Source organism: Somniosus microcephalus, unplaced genomic scaffold (genome assembly GCF_052327205.1).
Source record: "Somniosus microcephalus isolate GS21.2 unplaced genomic scaffold, FLI_Smic_1.0 unresolved_chr1, whole genome shotgun sequence".
Classification (NCBI taxonomy): Eukaryota; Metazoa; Chordata; class Chondrichthyes; order Squaliformes; family Somniosidae; genus Somniosus; species Somniosus microcephalus.
In genome coordinates, this window is record NW_028225179.1 from 56,506,383 (window position 1) to 56,524,672 (window position 18,290).

At 45.6% G+C, this 18,290-nt stretch overlaps 1 pseudogene; it reads left to right on the forward strand.

Annotated features, from left to right (window-relative positions):
- Positions 1 to 5,998: 5,998 nt before the first annotated feature.
- On the forward strand, positions 5,999 to 15,366 carry LOC147095316 (uncharacterized; annotated as a pseudogene).
- Positions 15,367 to 18,290: the final 2,924 nt, after the last annotated feature.

Here is an 18,290-nt window from a genome sequence, read left to right on the forward strand (position 1 = left end):
AGTCCGATTTCGGTGATGAACGTTTGCAGCAAAACCACAACTCGTTCATTTGCGTCCTTCAAGGAATGGGAATCGGCAGCGAGGTCGCTTGAATTGTGAATAATTAAAATGTTAGCTTCAATCTGCTCACCTCCTTGAAATATTTGCTTTATTCCACGTGTGTTGCGTCGACAAACCCTGTGCATTCTGCCCTCTGGAGCTCAAACATTCTCTGGAGCAAAGACAATCGTGCCTTCTGTAAATAAATCATTTGAACCGGGGAACCTCTCCCATATCAATCAATGAAATCCTCTAAATGCAGAGCCTGTATCCAGGAGAAGAAGGGGTTGACCATTTAAAACTGAGATGAGGAGAAATGTCTTCACTCAGAAGGTGGTGAATCTTTGGAATTCTCTATCCCAGAGGGCTGTGGAGGCTTTGTCTTTGAGTCTGTTCAAGACAGAGATCGATAGATTTTTGAATATTAAGAGAATCAAGTGATCTGGGGATAGTGCAGGAAAGTGGAGATGAGGTAGAAGATCAGACATGATCTTATTGAATTGCGGAGCAGGTTCGAGGGTCCAAATGGCCTACTCCTGCTCCTATTTCATATGTTCTTATGTACTTAAGTGAGAATCAAAACCCCGAGACCAACGAGCCGCTGGAAACGAAGCCGTAAGATTTCGCTGCCACCCACAGCTTTCAGACCGCTTCAGTCCATCCAATCCCGCTTTCTAATACAATTTTCAACGATATCAAGTGATACACGAAATATTTCAAGTCAACAATATTAGCCCCACTTCACCAGATTCGTCTTGAAAGTCCATTTTTAACTTTTCTGAATTACTTCCCCTGCCGTCTCAGTCAGTATTTCTTTCTCTACCTTTTTCTGCTGGTGTTGCAGGTTAGATCAGCCTCGGCCGTTCAAGGAAACCTGAGAAGTCCATCAGGGTAAAGGACAGAGAGACTAAGAAACAGAGACAGGGAGAGAGAGGGAATCCATGGGTACGATTCTCGCGCAGAAAATTTCGATGTTTCAAATGCGAGAGGCGAAGTTTCAAATCCCGGATGAGCCCCTCGCTTTTTAGTCAAAATCAACAATTCCCTCGGCTTGGCGATATTGCAGAAAACTTAAAATAAAAACTGCCACAAATACTGTGCAGAGCCTGTGCCCAGTGTATAGCAAGAAACCCGCGATTTTATTATTAAAAGCGGGAATTCAGTCCTAAATGTGCCGAAACTGTGAGGTAAATATGTAAATCCATTTATTTCCAGAAGCCTGCTCCACATTTTCCACATTGTCAATCTGGGAGCGCGGGCAGGACATCTCTTCAAGCCGGCCGCTCACCCACAAAGCAGCACAAACTCACTGATTCAGAAATCACATTATTTTAGCCTCTTTACCAAAAATCCACCGTTTCTAAGCAGTGCCTTGTGTGACTTTTCTGTGGTCAGGACAGAATTGCAACAACTAATGTGTGACGCCGTGATCGTATAGTAGTTAGTACTCTCCGTTGTGGCCGAAGCAACCTCGGTTCTGAATCCGAATCATGGCACAGCTTGATTTATATCTCCTGTTCTCTGAGGCACCTGCTGATGGGACGCAATCCCTTAATCAACACGTTAACATTTACTAAATGAAGAAAGTATTTACTGATAGGGTTACGCACAACACGTGGGATGTGTGACAAAATAACCAGCACAAGCACGGCCGCCCACATGGTTTCCTGATGTACTGTAAGTTTCTACGTATTTTTTGGTGAGGTAACAGAGAGGGTTAATGAGGGCAATGAGGTTGACGTGCTGTACATGGACTTCCAAATAGGCGTTTGACAAAGTGCCACATAATAGGCTTGCCAGCAAAGATAAAGACCATGGAATAAAAGGGGCAGTGGCTGCATGGATACGGAATTGGCTAAGTGACAGTGAAGCAGGGAGTAGTGGTGAATGGCTGTTATTCAGACTGGAGGAAGGTACACAGTTGTGTTCCACAGAGGTCGGGACTAGGACCACTGATTTTCTCGATATATAGTAAGGACTTGGACTTGGGTGTACAGGGCACAATTTCAAAATTTGCAAATTACTTTCCCTTAGGGAATTCCACTGACTGAAATGCGAGAGATCCCAGACGAGCTTCTGGCTTTTTGGTCAAACATCACCAACTGCTTCAGCTTGGCGACACTGCAGAAGTCTTGAAATAATAACTGCCCGAATATACTGTGCAGAGCCTGTGTCTAGTATATAACAAGAAACCCGCGATTTTATTATTAAAAGCGGTGATTCAGTCCCTGATGTGCCGAAACTGTGAGGTAAATATGTAAATCCGTTTGTTTCCAGAAGCCTGCTCCACATTTTCCACATTGTCAATCTGGCAGCACGAGCAGGACATCTCTACAAGTCTGCCGCTCACCCACAAAGCAGCACAACCTCACAGTTTCAGAAACAACTCATAGATGGAGAATCAAAGGTAAGCGACAGCAGAGGGACTGGCAATTCCTGTAACCCAGGGAAAATGCTTTGGCTCCGTGGGTTAGTTGGTGAAAGTGCCTGTTTATAAACAGACGTTTCTGGCATGGACTCCCAGCTTTGTTGTATAATTTGTGATATTAAGCAACAAAATAACACTGTATCTGGAAATCACGCTGACCAGAGCATGGGAATAACAATTTTAATAAAATTACCAGCATTTTTTTGAAATCAGTGGTGTAAACCTTGGATCTGAGGAGGGCTCTTCCACCTGAAACGTTAACCGTGTGTTTCCGTCTCCACAGATGATCCCGGGCCTGCGGAGTGTTTGCAGCATTTTCTGAATAATTTCATTTCCAGACTCAATAGTATTTAGCATTGTCCTTTAGCCTTGCATTATCAGAAACAAGACTGTGAGTGGACAATTGAAACTCTAGATTTGATAAGTATTGGTGGTTCAGGGGCTAAATTCGCACTTGCATTGTGGGAAACACGCTTTCGACTCCCGGCCAATACAAGTGTGAGCTTCTTACCAAAATACAACAGCAAAATACTGCGGATACTGGGATTCATACTAAAGTACTTCAGTTAACATTTTAAATTAAAGAAGTTTCATGAAACGCAGTATAAAAATATATTTTTTATAATTTTATCGGAACAATTAAGGGATGTGGCGCGCTCACTGATTGAAGAATAACTCTCTCACCCAGTTGATGGAGTTTTCTGATGCGGTAACAGAGAGGTTTGATGAGGGCAATGCGGTTGACGTGGTGTACATGGACTTCCAAAAGGTTTTAGACAATGTGCCACATAATAAGCTTGCTAACAAAGTTAAAGCCCATGGAATAAAAGGGACAGTGTCAACATGAATACGAAATGGGCTAAGTACAGGAAACAGAGCGTTGTGGTGAACTGTTGTTTTTCGGACTTGATGAAGGTATACATTGGTGTTCCCCAGGGGTCAGTTCTAGGACCACTGCTTTTCTTGATATATATTAATGACTTGGGCCTTGGTGTTCAGGGCACAATTTCAAAGGTTGCAGCTGATGCAAAACATGGAAGTATAGTGAACAGTGAGGAGGATAGTGATAGAGTTCAAGAGGTCATAGACAGGCTGGGGGAATGGGGGTACACGTGGCAGGTGAAATTTAACGCAGAAATGTGTGAAGTGTTACATTTTGGTATAAATAATGAGGAAAGGAAATGTAAACTAAAGGGTACAATCCTAAAGGGAGTGCATGAACAGAGAGGCCTTTGGGTATATGTGCACAAATCGTTGAAGGTGGCAGGGCAGGTGGAGAAAGCAGTTCAAACAAACTTATGGGATCCCGGGCTTCCTAAGTAGAGGTATAGAGCACAGAAGCTTCTAAATTATGATGATCATGTATAAAAAAACTGGTTCTGCTCCAACTGGAGTATTGTGTACAATTCTGGGCACCACAATTTAGGAAGGATGTGAAGGCCTTAGAAATGGTACAGAAAAAGATTTACAAGAATGATTGCAGGGTTGAAGGACTTCACTTACGTGGATAGTCTGGCGAAGCTAAGGTTGCTCTCTTTGAAGCAGAGAAGATTGAATGGAGATTTGATAAAAGTGTTCAAGATCATGAGGTTCTGGACAGAGTAGCCATGGTGTGGAAATGCCGGTGTTGGACTGGGGTGGACAAATGTAAGAAGTCACACGACACCAGGTTATAGTCCAACTGTTTTATTTGAAATCACAAGCTTTCGGAGCACTGCTCCTTCGTCAGGTGAAGTGGAGAGATGCATAAAGACACAGCTTATATAGTCAGAGAATAATGCCAGATGATTACAGGTAATCTTTCAAACTGCCATTTATCACACCTCGGCAGAGAGCTAATCACAGCAATCAAAGGTGTGAATGGTGTCCAAACAGGTCAGTCAGGAAAACAATACATCAAAGAACAATGAGGTGGCGTCACAAGGGGGCAAATGTTGCAGATGCTGGGGTCTGAATGAAAAACAAAAAACAGAAAAAAAAAAAAAAATTTTTTGCTGGAAATCACAGCAGGTCCAGCCGCATCAGTGTAGAGAGAACAAGCCAACAACGACTCAAGTCTGGATGACCCTACGTCAGGTGGGGTTACACGTAGCGTGACATGAACCCAAGATCCCAGTTGAGACTGCTATGATTTCTAGCAAAAAAATGTTTTTTTGTCTGTTTTTTGTTTTTCATACAGACCCCAGCGTCTGCAACTTTTGACCCCTTGTGACGCCATCTCATTGTTCTTTGATGTAATGTTTCCTGACTGACCCACGGCAAAGAATCACTGAAAAGACTACACGATAACATCAACAAGTTCCATCCCAACGTCAAACTCACCATGGACCACTCCTCAGAATCGGTTTCATTCTTGGACACACGAATCTCCATCAAAGACGGACACCTCATCACTTCACTCTACCGCAAGCCCACGGACAACCTCAGGATGCTCCACTTCTCCAGCTTCCACCCTGACCACGTTAATGAAGCCATCCCCTATGGAAAAGCCCTGAGAGTACACAGGATCTGCTCAGATGAGGAGGAATGCGATGGACAGCTACAGACGCTGAAAGATGCCCTCATAAGAACAGGATATGACGCTTGACTCGTTGATCGACAGTTCCGACGGGCCACGGCAAAAAATCGCATAGACCTCCTCAGAAGACAAACATGGGACACAACCAACAGAGTACCGTTCGTCATCCAGTACTTCCCCGGAGCGGAGAAACTATGACATGTTCTTCGCAGCCTTCAACATGTCATCGATGACAATGAACACCTCGCTAAGGCCATTCCCACGCCTCCACTACTCGCCTTCAAACACAGATGCGGCCGGACGTGCTGTGATTTCCAGCAAAGAAAATGTTTTTTCTGTCTTTTGTTTTTCATACAGACCCCAGCATCTGCAACATTTTACCCCTTGTAACCCGACCTCATTCTTCTTTGATGTGATGTTTTCCTGACTGACCTGTTTGGACACCATTCACACCTTTGAATGCTGTGATTATCTCTCTGCTGAGGTGTGATAAATGGAATTTAGTAAGATTACCTGTTATCATCTGGCATTATTCTCTGGCTATATATGCTGTGTCTATATGCATCTATCCACTTCACCTGACGAAGGAGCAGCGCTCCGAAAGCTTGTGATTTCAAATAAAACTGTTGGACTATAACCTGGTGTTGTGTGACTTCTTACATTTGTCCACCCCAGTCCAACACTGGCATCTCCACACCATGGCTACTATCAACACCACAAACTTCCAGCTCAAAGTGGAGAGGATCTCTAAGAAGATCGCACATATCGACACAGACATCAAGTTTCTACAGAGATGCAAGAAAGCAGACAAGATCCCGACAGGACAACAGATCACGAACCCTCTCATGTCGACCTACAACACACTCCTCAACCATCTCGTACACCAGCTCTACAGCAGACGCCGCAACCGCACAACCGAGATAGGGTCCATGCTCTCAGCCTGTGCTCAGGACACAGCAGACCAGCTAAGAGACACCGCCAAACAGACGAGGCAACGGAAGTACACTGCCTACATGCCCACCAAGAACAGGAAGCTTGAGAAACTCAGCATCACCACCAGCAGCAACTAAGCCTCCCACGGTACCACGGTTGAAACCATAGGGAAGTCCATCGTCCACTAGTCTGACTACACCCTTCAACTAGCCGAAATTGAAGTTCTCAGCCGAGGGCTCAATTTCTGCCCCACCACCAAAATGGACCCCATCGGTCACACGGCAGACACAGAGGAATTCATCAGGAGAATGAGGCTCCGGGAATTCTTCCACAAATCCCAGGATGTCAGCAGCGAACCCAATGAGACACCCAATGATCCGGAACAGCAGACAGAGGGATCCGCAGTGCAGCAACCGAAGAAAACAGTGTCAAATTGGACCCCTCCAGAGGGTCACTGCCCTAAGCTTGACGTGTATGCTCAAGCTGTCAGAAGATGCATCAACGCCAGATTCATCAGCCGCACTCAGAAGACAGTCCAGAATGTCACCCGAGCACAACGCAACGCCATCCACGCTCTCAAGACCAAAGGCAATATCGTCATCAAACCAGTAGACAAAGGAGGAGCCATCGTCATACAGAACAGAACAGATTATTGCAAAGAAGCATACCGACAACTGGACAGCCAGGAACACTACAGACAGTTACCCGCAGATCCGACCAAAGAACACACCCGCCAACTCAACAGACTGATCAAGACCTTCGATCCAGACATTCAAAGCATTCTACGTGCTCTCATCCCACGAACTCCCCGCATGGGAGACTTCTACTGCCTCCCAAAGGTACACAAAGCCAACACACCCGTACGTCCTATCGTATCAGGCAACGGAACCCTGTGTGACAATCTCTCTGGATACATCGAGGGCATCCTGAAACCCATCGTACAGGGAACCCCCAGCTTCTGTCGTGACACTACAGACTTCTTACAGAAACTAAGCAGCCATGGACCAGTTGAACCAGGAGCACTCCTCGCCACGATGGACGTCTCGACACTATACACCAGTATCCCCCACATAAGAACATAAGAAAGTAAGAGCATAAGAAATAGAAGCAGGAGTAGGCCAATCGGCCCCACGAGCCTGCTCCGCCATTCAATAAGATCATGGCTGATCTGATCCTAACCGCCAATCTACTATCACAGAACCATCTCCTGAATCTAACAGAATTAGACACATGAACTAGGAGCAGGATCAGGCTACATGGCCCCTGGGCCCGCTCCGCTACCCACAGGGCCATGACCGATCCGAAACTAGACTCATGTCCAAATTCCTGCCTGCTCCCCGTAACCCTTAATTCCCTTTACTTCTAGGAAACTGTCTATTTCTGTTTTAAATTTATGTAATGATGTAGCTTCTACAGCTTTTTGGGGCAGCATATTCCATGGACCTACCACCCTCTGAGTGAAGTAGCTCCTCCTCATCTCAGTTTTGAAAGAGCAACCCCTTATTCTAGGACAATGCCCCCTAGTCCTAGTTTCACCCATCATCGGGAACATCCTCCCCGCATCCACCCGATCCAAACCCTTCACAATCTTATATGTTTCAATAAGATCGCCTCTCATTCTTCTGAACTCCAATGAGTAGAGTCCCAATCTACTCAACCTCTCCTCATACGTCCATCCCCTCATCCCCGGGATTAACCGAGTGAACCTTCTTTGTACTGACTCGAGAGCAAGCATGTCTTTTCTTAAGTATGGACACCAAAACTGTATGCAGTTTTCCAGGTGCGGTCTCACCAATACCTTGTACAACTGAAGCAATACCTCCCTATTTTTATATTCTATCCCCCTAGCAATGAAAGCCAACATTCCATTGGCCTTCTTAATCACTTGCTGCACCTGCATACTAACCTTTTGAGTTTCGTGCACCATGACCCCCAGATCCCTTTGTACTTAAGTACTTTCCAGTTTCTTGCCATTAAGATAATAACTTGCTCTACGATTTTTCCTGCCAAAGTGCATAACCTCACACTTTCCAGTATTGTATTCCATCTGCCAAATCTCTGCCCACTTACTTAGCCTGTCTATGTCCCCTTGCAGGTTTTTTATGTCCTCCTCACTCACTACTTCCCCCCCATCTTAGTATCATCTGCAAACTTTGATATGTTACATTTGGTCCCCTCCTCCAAATCGTTAATACAGATTGTAAAGAGTTGGGGACCCAGCACTGACCCTTGCGGAACACCACTAGTTACTGATTGCCAGTCTGAGAATGAACCATTTATCCCAACTCTCTGCCTTCTGTTAGATAGCCAATCCTTTATCAATGCCAGAATAATACCCCCAATCCCGTGATTTCTTATCTTAAGCAATAATCTTTTGTGTGGCACCTTATCAAATGCCTTTTGGAAGTCTAAATACACTACGTCCACTGGTTCCCCTTTATCCACCCTATATGTTACTTCCTCAAAGAACTCCAGCAAATTTGTCAAACATGACATCCCCTTCATAAAACCATGCTGACTTTGTCCTATTAAATTATGATTATCCAAATGTCCTGTTACTGTCTCCTTAATAATGGACTCCAAAATTTTACCTACCACAGATATTAGGCTAACCGGTCTATAATTTCCAGCCTTCTGTCTACTGCCCTTTTTAAATAAGTGTGTTACATTAGCAGTTTTCCAGTCTGCCGGGAACTTTGCCGTGTCCAGGGAGTTTTGGAAAATTATTAGCAATGCATCCAAAATCCCTACCAGCACTTCCATCAAGACCCTAGGATGTAAGCCATCCGGTCCAGGTGATTTATCCGCCTTGAGTCCCATTATTTTACCGAGTACCACTTCCTTAGTGATTTTGATCGTGTTTAGCTCCTCCCCCCCCTATAGCCCCCTGTTTGTCCAGTGTTGGGGTATTCTTAGTGTCCTCTACTGTAAAGACTGATACAAAGTATTCATTCAGTGTTTTTGCCATCTCCATATTTCCCACCATTAATTTCCCGGTCTCATCCTCGAAGGGACCAACATTTACTTTAGCCACCCGTTTTCTTTTTATATAACTGTAAAAACTCTTACTATCTGTTTTTAAAATTTTTCTAATTTACTTTCATAATCTATCTTCCCTTTCTTAATCCATCTTTTTGTTATTTTTTTGCTGTCATTTAAAGTTTTCCCAATCCTCTATCCTCCCATTAGATTTGGCTACCTTATATGCCCTTGTTTTTAGTCGAATACTATCCTTAATTTCTTTACTTAGCCACGGATGGCTGTTTTTCTTTTACACCCTTTTCTTCTCAGTGGAATATATTTTTTTGGAAGTTGTAAAATAACTCCTTAAATGTACACCACTGATCGTGTATCGTCTTACCCTTTAATCTATTTTCCCAATCCACTCTACTCAATTCCACTCTCATACCTTCATAGTCTCCTTTATTCAAGCTTAGCACGCTTGTTTGAGATCCAACCTTCTCACTCTCTAATTGTATATGGAATTCAAGCATGTTATGGTCACTCATTCCAAGGGGATCCTTTACTAGGACATTTTTAATTAATCCTGTCTCGTTACACAGGACCAGATCTAAGGTTGCTTGTCCCCTGGTCGGTTCAGTTACATACTGCTCAAAAAACCCAAAATACACTCAATGAACTCATCTTCAAGGCAGCCCTGCCCAATTCGATGACGGCATCACTGAGACAGCTTCAGTACTCAACACCAACAACAGCCAATCTCCAGGCGCCATCCTACAACACATCCGTGTCATCCTTGACCACATTGTCTTCACCTTCGACAACCAGTTCTTTACCCAAACACACAGAACAGCCATGGGGACCCAATTCACACCCCAATACGCCAACATTTTCATGCACAAGTTCGAGCAAGAATTCTTCGCTGCACAGGACCACCAACCAACGCTATACACCAGATACATCGATGATATGTTCTACCTATGGACCCACGGCGAAGAATCACTGAAAATGCTACACAATAACATCAACAAGTTCCATTCCACCATCAAACTCACCATGGACTACTCCTCAGAATCGGTTTCATTCTTGGAAACACGAATCTCCATCAAAGATGGAAACCTCAGCACTTCACACTACCGCAAGCCCACGGACAACCTCAGGATGCACCACTTCTCCAGCTTCCACCCTAACCACGTTAAAGAAGCCATCGCCTATGGACAAGCACTGCAAATACACGGGGTCTGCTCAGACGAGGAGGAATGCGATGTACACCTACAGACGCTGAAAGACGCCCTTGTAAGAATGGGATATGACGCTCGACTCGTTGATCAACAGTTTCCGACGGACCACTGCAAAAATACGCACAGACCTCCTCAGAAGAAAAACATGGGGCACAACCAGCAGTGTACCCTTCGTCGTCCAGTACATCCCCGGAGCGGAGAAATTATGCCATGTTCTTCGCAGCCTTCAACATGTCATTGACGACAATGAACACCTCACTAAGGCCATCCCCACGCCTCCACTACTGATCTTCAAACAGCCGCCCAACCTCAAACAGACCATCATTCACAGCAAATTACCCAGCTTTCAGCAAAACAGCGACCACGACACCACACAACACTGCCACTGCAACCTCTGCAAGACATGCCAGATCATCAACACAGATACATTCATCACACATGAGGACACCATCCACCAGGTACATGGTACATACTCATGTGACTCGGCCAACATTGTCTACCTCATACATTGTACGAAAAGATGCCCCGGAGCATGGTACTTCGGCGAGACCATGCAGGCACTGCGACAACGGATGAACGGACAGTGCGCAACAATCACCAGGCAGGAGTGTTCCCTCCCAGTCAGGGAACACTTCAGCAGTCAAGGACATTCAGCCTCCGATCTTCGGGTAAGCATTCTCCAAGGCGGCCTTCGAGACGCACAACAACGCAAAATCATAGAGCAGAAACTGATAGCCAATTTCCGCACTCATGAGGACGGCCTCAACCGGGATCTTGGGTTCATGTCACGCTACATGTAGCCCCACCTGAAGTAGGGTCATCCAGACTCGAGTCGTCGTTGGCTTGTTCTCTCTACACAGATGCAGCTGGACCTGCTGTGATTCCGAGCAAAGAAAATGTTTTTTGTCTGTTTTGTGTTTCATATAGACCCCAGCAACTGCAACATTTTACCCCTTGTGACCCCACCTCATTGTTCTTTGATGTAATGTTTTCCTGACGGACCTGTTTGGACACCATTCGCACCTTTGATGGCTATGATTATCTCTCTGCCGAGGTGTGATAAATGGCAGTTAGAAAGATTACCTATAATCATCTGGCATTATTCTCTGACTATATAATCTGTGTCTATCGGCATCTCTCCACTTCACCTGATGAAGGAGCAGCGCTCTGACAGCTTGTGATTTCAAATAAAACTGTTGGACTATAAGCTGGTGTTGTGTGACTTCTTATATTTTTCCACCCCAATCCAACACCAGCATCGCCACACCATGGCTACTATCGACACCACAAACTGCTGGCTCAATGTGGAGATGCTGGCTCAATGTGGAGAGGATCTCCAAGAAGATTGCGCATATCGACACAGACATCAAGTTTCTACAGAGATGCAAGAAAGCAGACAAGATCCCGACAGGACTACAGATCACGAACCCACTCAAGTCGGTCTACAACACAGACTATGCTGAGAGACTCTGCCATCGTACCTCTCGCACACTCCTCAACCATCTCGTACACCAGCTCTACAGCAGACGCCGCAACCTCAAAACCGAGATAGAGTCCATGTTCTCAGCCTGTGCTCAGGACACAGCAGATCAGCTATGAGACACCGCCAAACAGACGGGGCAACGGAACTATGCTGCCTACATGCATAGCAAGTACAGGAACTTGAGAAACTTGGCATCACCACCAGCAGCAACCAAGCCTCCCACGGTACCACGGTTGAAACCACAGGGAAGTCCATTGTCAACTTATCTGAACACACCCTTCAACCAGACGCAATTGAAGTTCTCAGCCGAGGGCTCAATTTCTGCCCCACCAGCAAAATGGACCCCATCAGTCTTGCGGCAGACGCAGAGTAATTTGTCAGGAGAATGAGGCTCCGGGAATTCTTCCACAAATCCCAAGATGTCAGCAGCGAACCCAAAAGAGAACCAATGATCCGAAACAGCAGACAGAGGGATCTGCAGTGCAGCAACCAAAGAAAAAAGAGTCACATTGTACCCCTCCAGAGGGTCGCTGCCCTAAGCTTGACATGTATTCTCAAGCTGTCAGGAGATGCATCAATGCCAGATTCATCAGCCACACTCACAAGACAGTCCAGAATGTCACTCGAGCACAACGCAACGCCATCCACGCTCTCAAGACCAACCATAAAATCGTCATCAAACCAGAAGACAAAGGAGGAGCCATCATCATACAGAACAGAACGGACTATTGCAAAGGAGCATACCGACAACTGGACAACCAGGAACACTACAGACAGTTACCAGCAGATCCGAGCAAAGAACACACCCGCCAACTCAACAGATTGATCAAGACCTTCGGTTGAGACCTTCAAAGCATCCTACGCGCTCTCATCCCACGAACTCCCCGCATGGGAGACTTCTACTGCCTCCCAATGATACAAAAAGCCAACACACCCTGACGCCATTTCGTATCAGGCTACGAACCCTGTGTGAGAACCTCTCTGGATACGTCGAGGGCATCCTGAAATCCATTGTACAGGGAACCCCCAGCTTCTGTCGCAACACTACAGACTTCTTACAGAAACTCAGCACCCACGGATCAGTTGAACCAGGAACACTCCTCGACACGATGGACGTCTTGGCACTCTACACCAGTATCCCACATGATGACGGCTTCGCTGCGACAGCCTCAGTACTCAACACCAACAAAAGCCAATCTCCAGACGCCATCCTACAACTCATCCATTTCATCCTTGACCACAATGTCTTCACTTTCGACAACCAGTTCTTTACCCAAACACACGGAGCAGCCATGGGGACCAAATTCACACCCCAGTACACCAACATCTTTATGCACAAGTTCGAGCAAGCCTTCTTCGCTGCACAGGACAACCAGCCAACGCTATACACCAGATACATCGACGACATTTTCTTCCTATGGACCCACGGTGAAGAATCACTGAAAAGACTACACGATAACATCAACAAGTTCCATCCCACAATCAAACACACCATGGACTACTCCTCAGAATCGGTTTCACTCTTGGACACACGAACCTCCATCAAAGACGGACACCTCAGCACTTCACTCTACTGCAAGCCCACGGACAACCTCAGGATGCTCCACTTCTCCAGCTTCCACCCTAACCACGTTAAAGAAGCCATCCCCTATGGACAAGCCCTGCGAATACACAGGATCTGCTCAGATGAGGAGGAACGTGATGGACACCTGCAGACGCTGAAAGATGCCCTCGTAGGAACGGGATATGATGCTCGACTCGTCGATCGACAGTTCTGACGGGCCACAGCAAAAAGTCGCATAGACCTCCTCAGAAGACAAACATGGGACACAACCAACAGAGTACCCTTCGTCGTCAAGTACTTCCCCGGAGCGGAGAAACTACGCCATGTTCTTCACAGCCTTCAACATGTCATTACTGACGATGAACACCTCGCTAAGGCCATCCCCACACCTCTACTACTCACCTTCAAACAGCCGCCTAACCTCAAACAGACCATCGTTCGCAGCAAATTACCCAGCTTTCAGGAGAACAGCGACCACGACACCACACAACCCTGTCACTGCATCCTCTGCAAGACATGCCAGATCATCAACACAGATACCTTCATCACACGTGAGGACACCAACTAATATGTACATGGTACATACTCATGTGACTTGGCCAAAGTTGTCTACCTCATACGTTGCAGGAAAGGATACCCCGGAGCATGGTACATCGGCGAAGCCATGCAGACACTGTGACAATGGATGAACAGACACCATGCAACAATCGCCAGGCAGGAGTGTTCCTTCCCAGTCGGGGAACACTTCAGCAGTAAAGGGCATTCAGCCTCCGATCTTCGGGTAAGCATTCTCCAAGGCGGCCTTCGAGACACACGGCAACGCAAAATCGTAGAGCAGAAACTGATAGCCAAGGTCCGCACTCATGAGGACGGCCTCAAACGAGATCTTGGGTTCATGTCACGCTACATGTAAGCACACCTGACATAGGGTCATCCAGACTCGAGTCATCATTGGCTTGTTCTCAATACACAGATGCGGCCGGACCTGCTGTGATTTACAGCAAAGAAAATGTTTTTTGTCTATTTGGTTTTTCATACAGACCCCAGCATCTGCAACATTTAACCCATTGTGACCCCACCTCATTGTTCTTTGATGTAATGTTTTGCTGACTGACCTGTTTGGACACCATTCACACCTTTGATTGCTGTGATTATCTCTCTGCCGAGGTGTGATAAATGGCAGTTAGAAAGATTACCTGTAATCATCTGGCATTATTCTCTGACTATATAATCTGTGTCTATAGGCATCTCTCTACTTCACCTGATGAAGGAGCAGCGCTCCGAAAGCTTGTGATTTCAAAAGAAACTGCTGGACTATAACCTGGTTTTGTCTGACTTCTTACATTAAAAAGGGAGTTTGATAAGTAACTGAAGGAAAAAAATGCAGGGCTATGGGGAAAGGGTGGGAGCATGGGACTAGCTGAAGTGCTCTTGCTGAGAGCCGGCACGGGCTCGATGTGCCGAATGGCCTTCTTCCATGCTGTAACCATTCCATTCTATGATTCTGTGAAAGGCGCTACATATATTCAAGTTGTTTGTACTACGGTTTGTTATAATATTCGTAACATGCATAATCCAAACTTTACAAAATTAAATCCACACAAAATGCCACGGGTAATTTATTTTGACTATCATCCATTGCACCTTTGCAATACATCTTTCCTTTTATTTGTCTTTCCTCGGTTTGCTGATGTACGTTTAGCTCACGGCCTGTTCACTTTAATGGTCACAAGCAGGAACAGATAAACACAGCGTGTCTGACCACCGCAAGATGTGCCAAAGGCATCATAGAGCCATAACGGCACAGCAGGAGGGCATTCGGCCCATCGAGTTGCGGACAGTTCTGTGTAGAGCAATCCAGTCCGTCCCATTCCCCACTCTATCCCCGTAGCCCTTCAAGTTTATTTCTCTCAAGTGCCTATCCAGTCTCCCCTTGAAAACATTGAGATTCTCCACCTCCACCACTTGCATCGGCAGCGAATTCCAGGTGATCACCACTCGCTGCGAAAAAAAGTTTTCTGCTTCATCCGATGTTTTGTCAGCATCCACCTACTAAGTAAACATCGATACAAAGTGCTCACTAAGTATTCTAGACTTGCCCTGCGCCTCTAAGCATATATCACCTTCTTTTTCCCTAACAGGCCCCACCGCAACTCTTACTACCCGTATACTGTGTACATGCCGGTAGAAGATTGTTGAGTTCCCTATAATGTTCACCGCCATGTTTGGCAATCTTATTTTCATCTTCACTTCCCCTCTCAACTTATTGTATTTGGTCTGGTTCTTCCTTGCAGAATTCAACTTCATTTATCATACACCCTCTTTTTTGTTTCATCATCTTCTCTATCTCCCTCGTCATCTAAGGGGCCCTTGCTTTGGTTCCCTTACTTCTCCCACTTGTTGGAATGTACCTAGCCTGTACTTGGAAAATCGCCTCCTTAAAGATCACCCATTGTTCCGTTACTGTTTTTGCTGTCAGTGTTTGGTTCCATTTTATCCTGGCTGGATCCTTTCGCATCCCATTAAAGTTAGCCCTATTCCACTTTAGAAAATTCACTCGAGATTGTTCCTTTCTCCTCTCCATTGCTAATCTAGACCTTATGATACGATGATCACTCACAGGCACTTGGTCGACCTGCTCCATCTCATTCCCCAGCACCAGATCCAGAAATGCTTCCTTCCTAGTTGGGCCAAGAACATATTGGTCAAGGAAATTTTCCTGAACATATTTCAGAAATTCCTCCCCCTCCTTTCCCTTTACCCTAGCATTATCCCAATCGATAATTGGGTAATTAAATCTCCCCAATATCATCACTTTATAGCTCTATAGCATCAGTTTAGGACAAATGCATCAAATCAAATGTTCACCCGTCACAGAGAGAAACAATAACACAGAAAAGGGTACAAGGAGATAGGGAAACAAATCTAAATACAGAAAATATAAATATTTCCCATCCTTGATTTCTCTCTATTCCAACCCAATACTTCAGTGGCGGTTAAATACCTTCAGTGTAAATCGTTCTGTTCGAGAATTGGACCAAAGAAAAAGACACAAAATAACGTAAAACAGCCGAAACAAGGAACCTCAGGACCTTCAGTCGAACGCTCTCCCAACTGAGCTATTCTGGCCTCACGTTAAAGAAACTTCGTGACACTCTTTTGGAAGAAAATCTGATCCCGGGTGGACTCTGCTCATTCCTCCGGGGGAATGGGACCCGACCAGATCACGGAGCTCGGTTTATGTTAATGATCTGCTGAAGTGTTTATAAACACAGAAAGCTGACACACCAGGGGAGACCTCACCGGGTTGGACACGGAGTGAAATATACTGAAGGTTTTGTTGTAACATTTACAGAGCACACTAGCCCCGAGCTGCAGTGGAAATTATATGAAGTTCAATGTTCAGCAGCGAGATGCTGGAGAGATAAAATTCCCGAATCAGGGAGAGATTTTCTGATACCGCTGCTGAATTTCATTTCTGTGAAACACTCCATGAACGATACAAAGCTGGGTGGGAGGGTATGCTGTGAGGAGGATGTTGTGAAACTCCCAACGATTTGGACAGGTTGGGTGATTGGGCAGAAACATGGAAATGCACTATAATGTGGATAAATGTGAAAAACAGGAAGGCAGAATATTATTTCAATGGCAATAGATTGGTAGAAGGGGAAGTGCAAAGAGACCTGGGTGTTCTTGTGCACCAGTCGCTGAAGTTAAGCATGCAGGTGCAGCAGGTGGTTAAGAAGGCAAATGGTATGTTGGCCTTCGTAGCAAGAGGGTTTGAGTACAGGAACAAGGATGTCTTGCTGCAGTTGTACAGGGCCTTGGTGAGACCACACCTTGAGTATTGTGTGCAGTTTTGGTCGCCTTATCTGAGGAAGGATGTTCTTGCCATGGAAGGAGTACAGCGATGATTCACCAGGCTAATATCCGGGATGGCAGGAATGATGTACGAGGAGAGATTGGGTCAATTGGGCTTGTACTCACTGGAGTTTAGAAGATTGAGAGGGGATCTAATCGAAACTTGTAAAATTCTAACAGGGCTAGAGAGGCTAGATGCAGGAAGGATGTTCCCGATGGTCGGGGAGTCCAGAACCAGGGGTCACAGTCTAAGGATAAGGGGTAGGCCATTTAGGACAGAAATGAGGAGGACTTTCTTTACCCAGAGAGTGGTGAACCTGTGGAATTCTATACCACAGAAGACAGTGGAGGTCAATTCATTAAATATATTCAAAAAGGGATCAAGGGAAATGGGGAGAAAGCAGGGACAGGGTACTGAATTTGAATGATCAGCCATGATCTCATTGAATGGCGGAGCAGGCTCGAGGGGGCGAATGGCCTACACCTGCTCCTATCTTCTATGTTTCCATGTAACTCACTGCAGGAATTCAGAGCTGGGGACCGCCTGTGAAATCAGCCTAAAAAATAAAATAATACAACCACCCAGCGTGGGGTATGAACCCACGGCCTTGAACTTAACTATTGCATGCTCTACCGACTGAGCTAGCCGGGCCCGCATAAACTCGCTATCTCTGTCTGTTATTGCAGAGTGACAGCTGTTGGCTCCACCCCAGGGGCCCGTCTTGTTCTGCAAACCATGAATCAGCTTCCTCTCAATTCCCGGGTTTATCAGTAAACCGACCCACACAAGCCCGAGAGAGCGATGGATTCCTCTCACTGATCAATAATAAAACTCAGATTTTCTGCTATTTTCACCTTCCAAACATTCACATCCATTTTGCTCAGTATTTATTTCGCTTTCCTTTTTATTCTGTTCCTACTTTTCTTCATAAACATTTCATTGTAATTATTTATGAGAGGGAAGAAATGAACAGAAGAGATTTACTGGAATGGTACGAGGGATGAGGGACTTTAGTTATGCGGAGAGACTGGAGAAGCTGGGGTTGTTTAGAGCAGAGACGGCTAAGAGGAGATTTGACAGAGGTGTTCAAAATCATGAACGATTTTGACATCGTAAATAAGGAGAAACTGTTTCCAGTGGCAGGAGTGCCGGTAATGAGAAACCAGAAATTGAATCTCACTGCTAATAGAACCAGAGGCCACATAAGGGACCATTGTTTCATACGGCAAGTTGTTATGATCTGGAATGCACTGCCTGAATG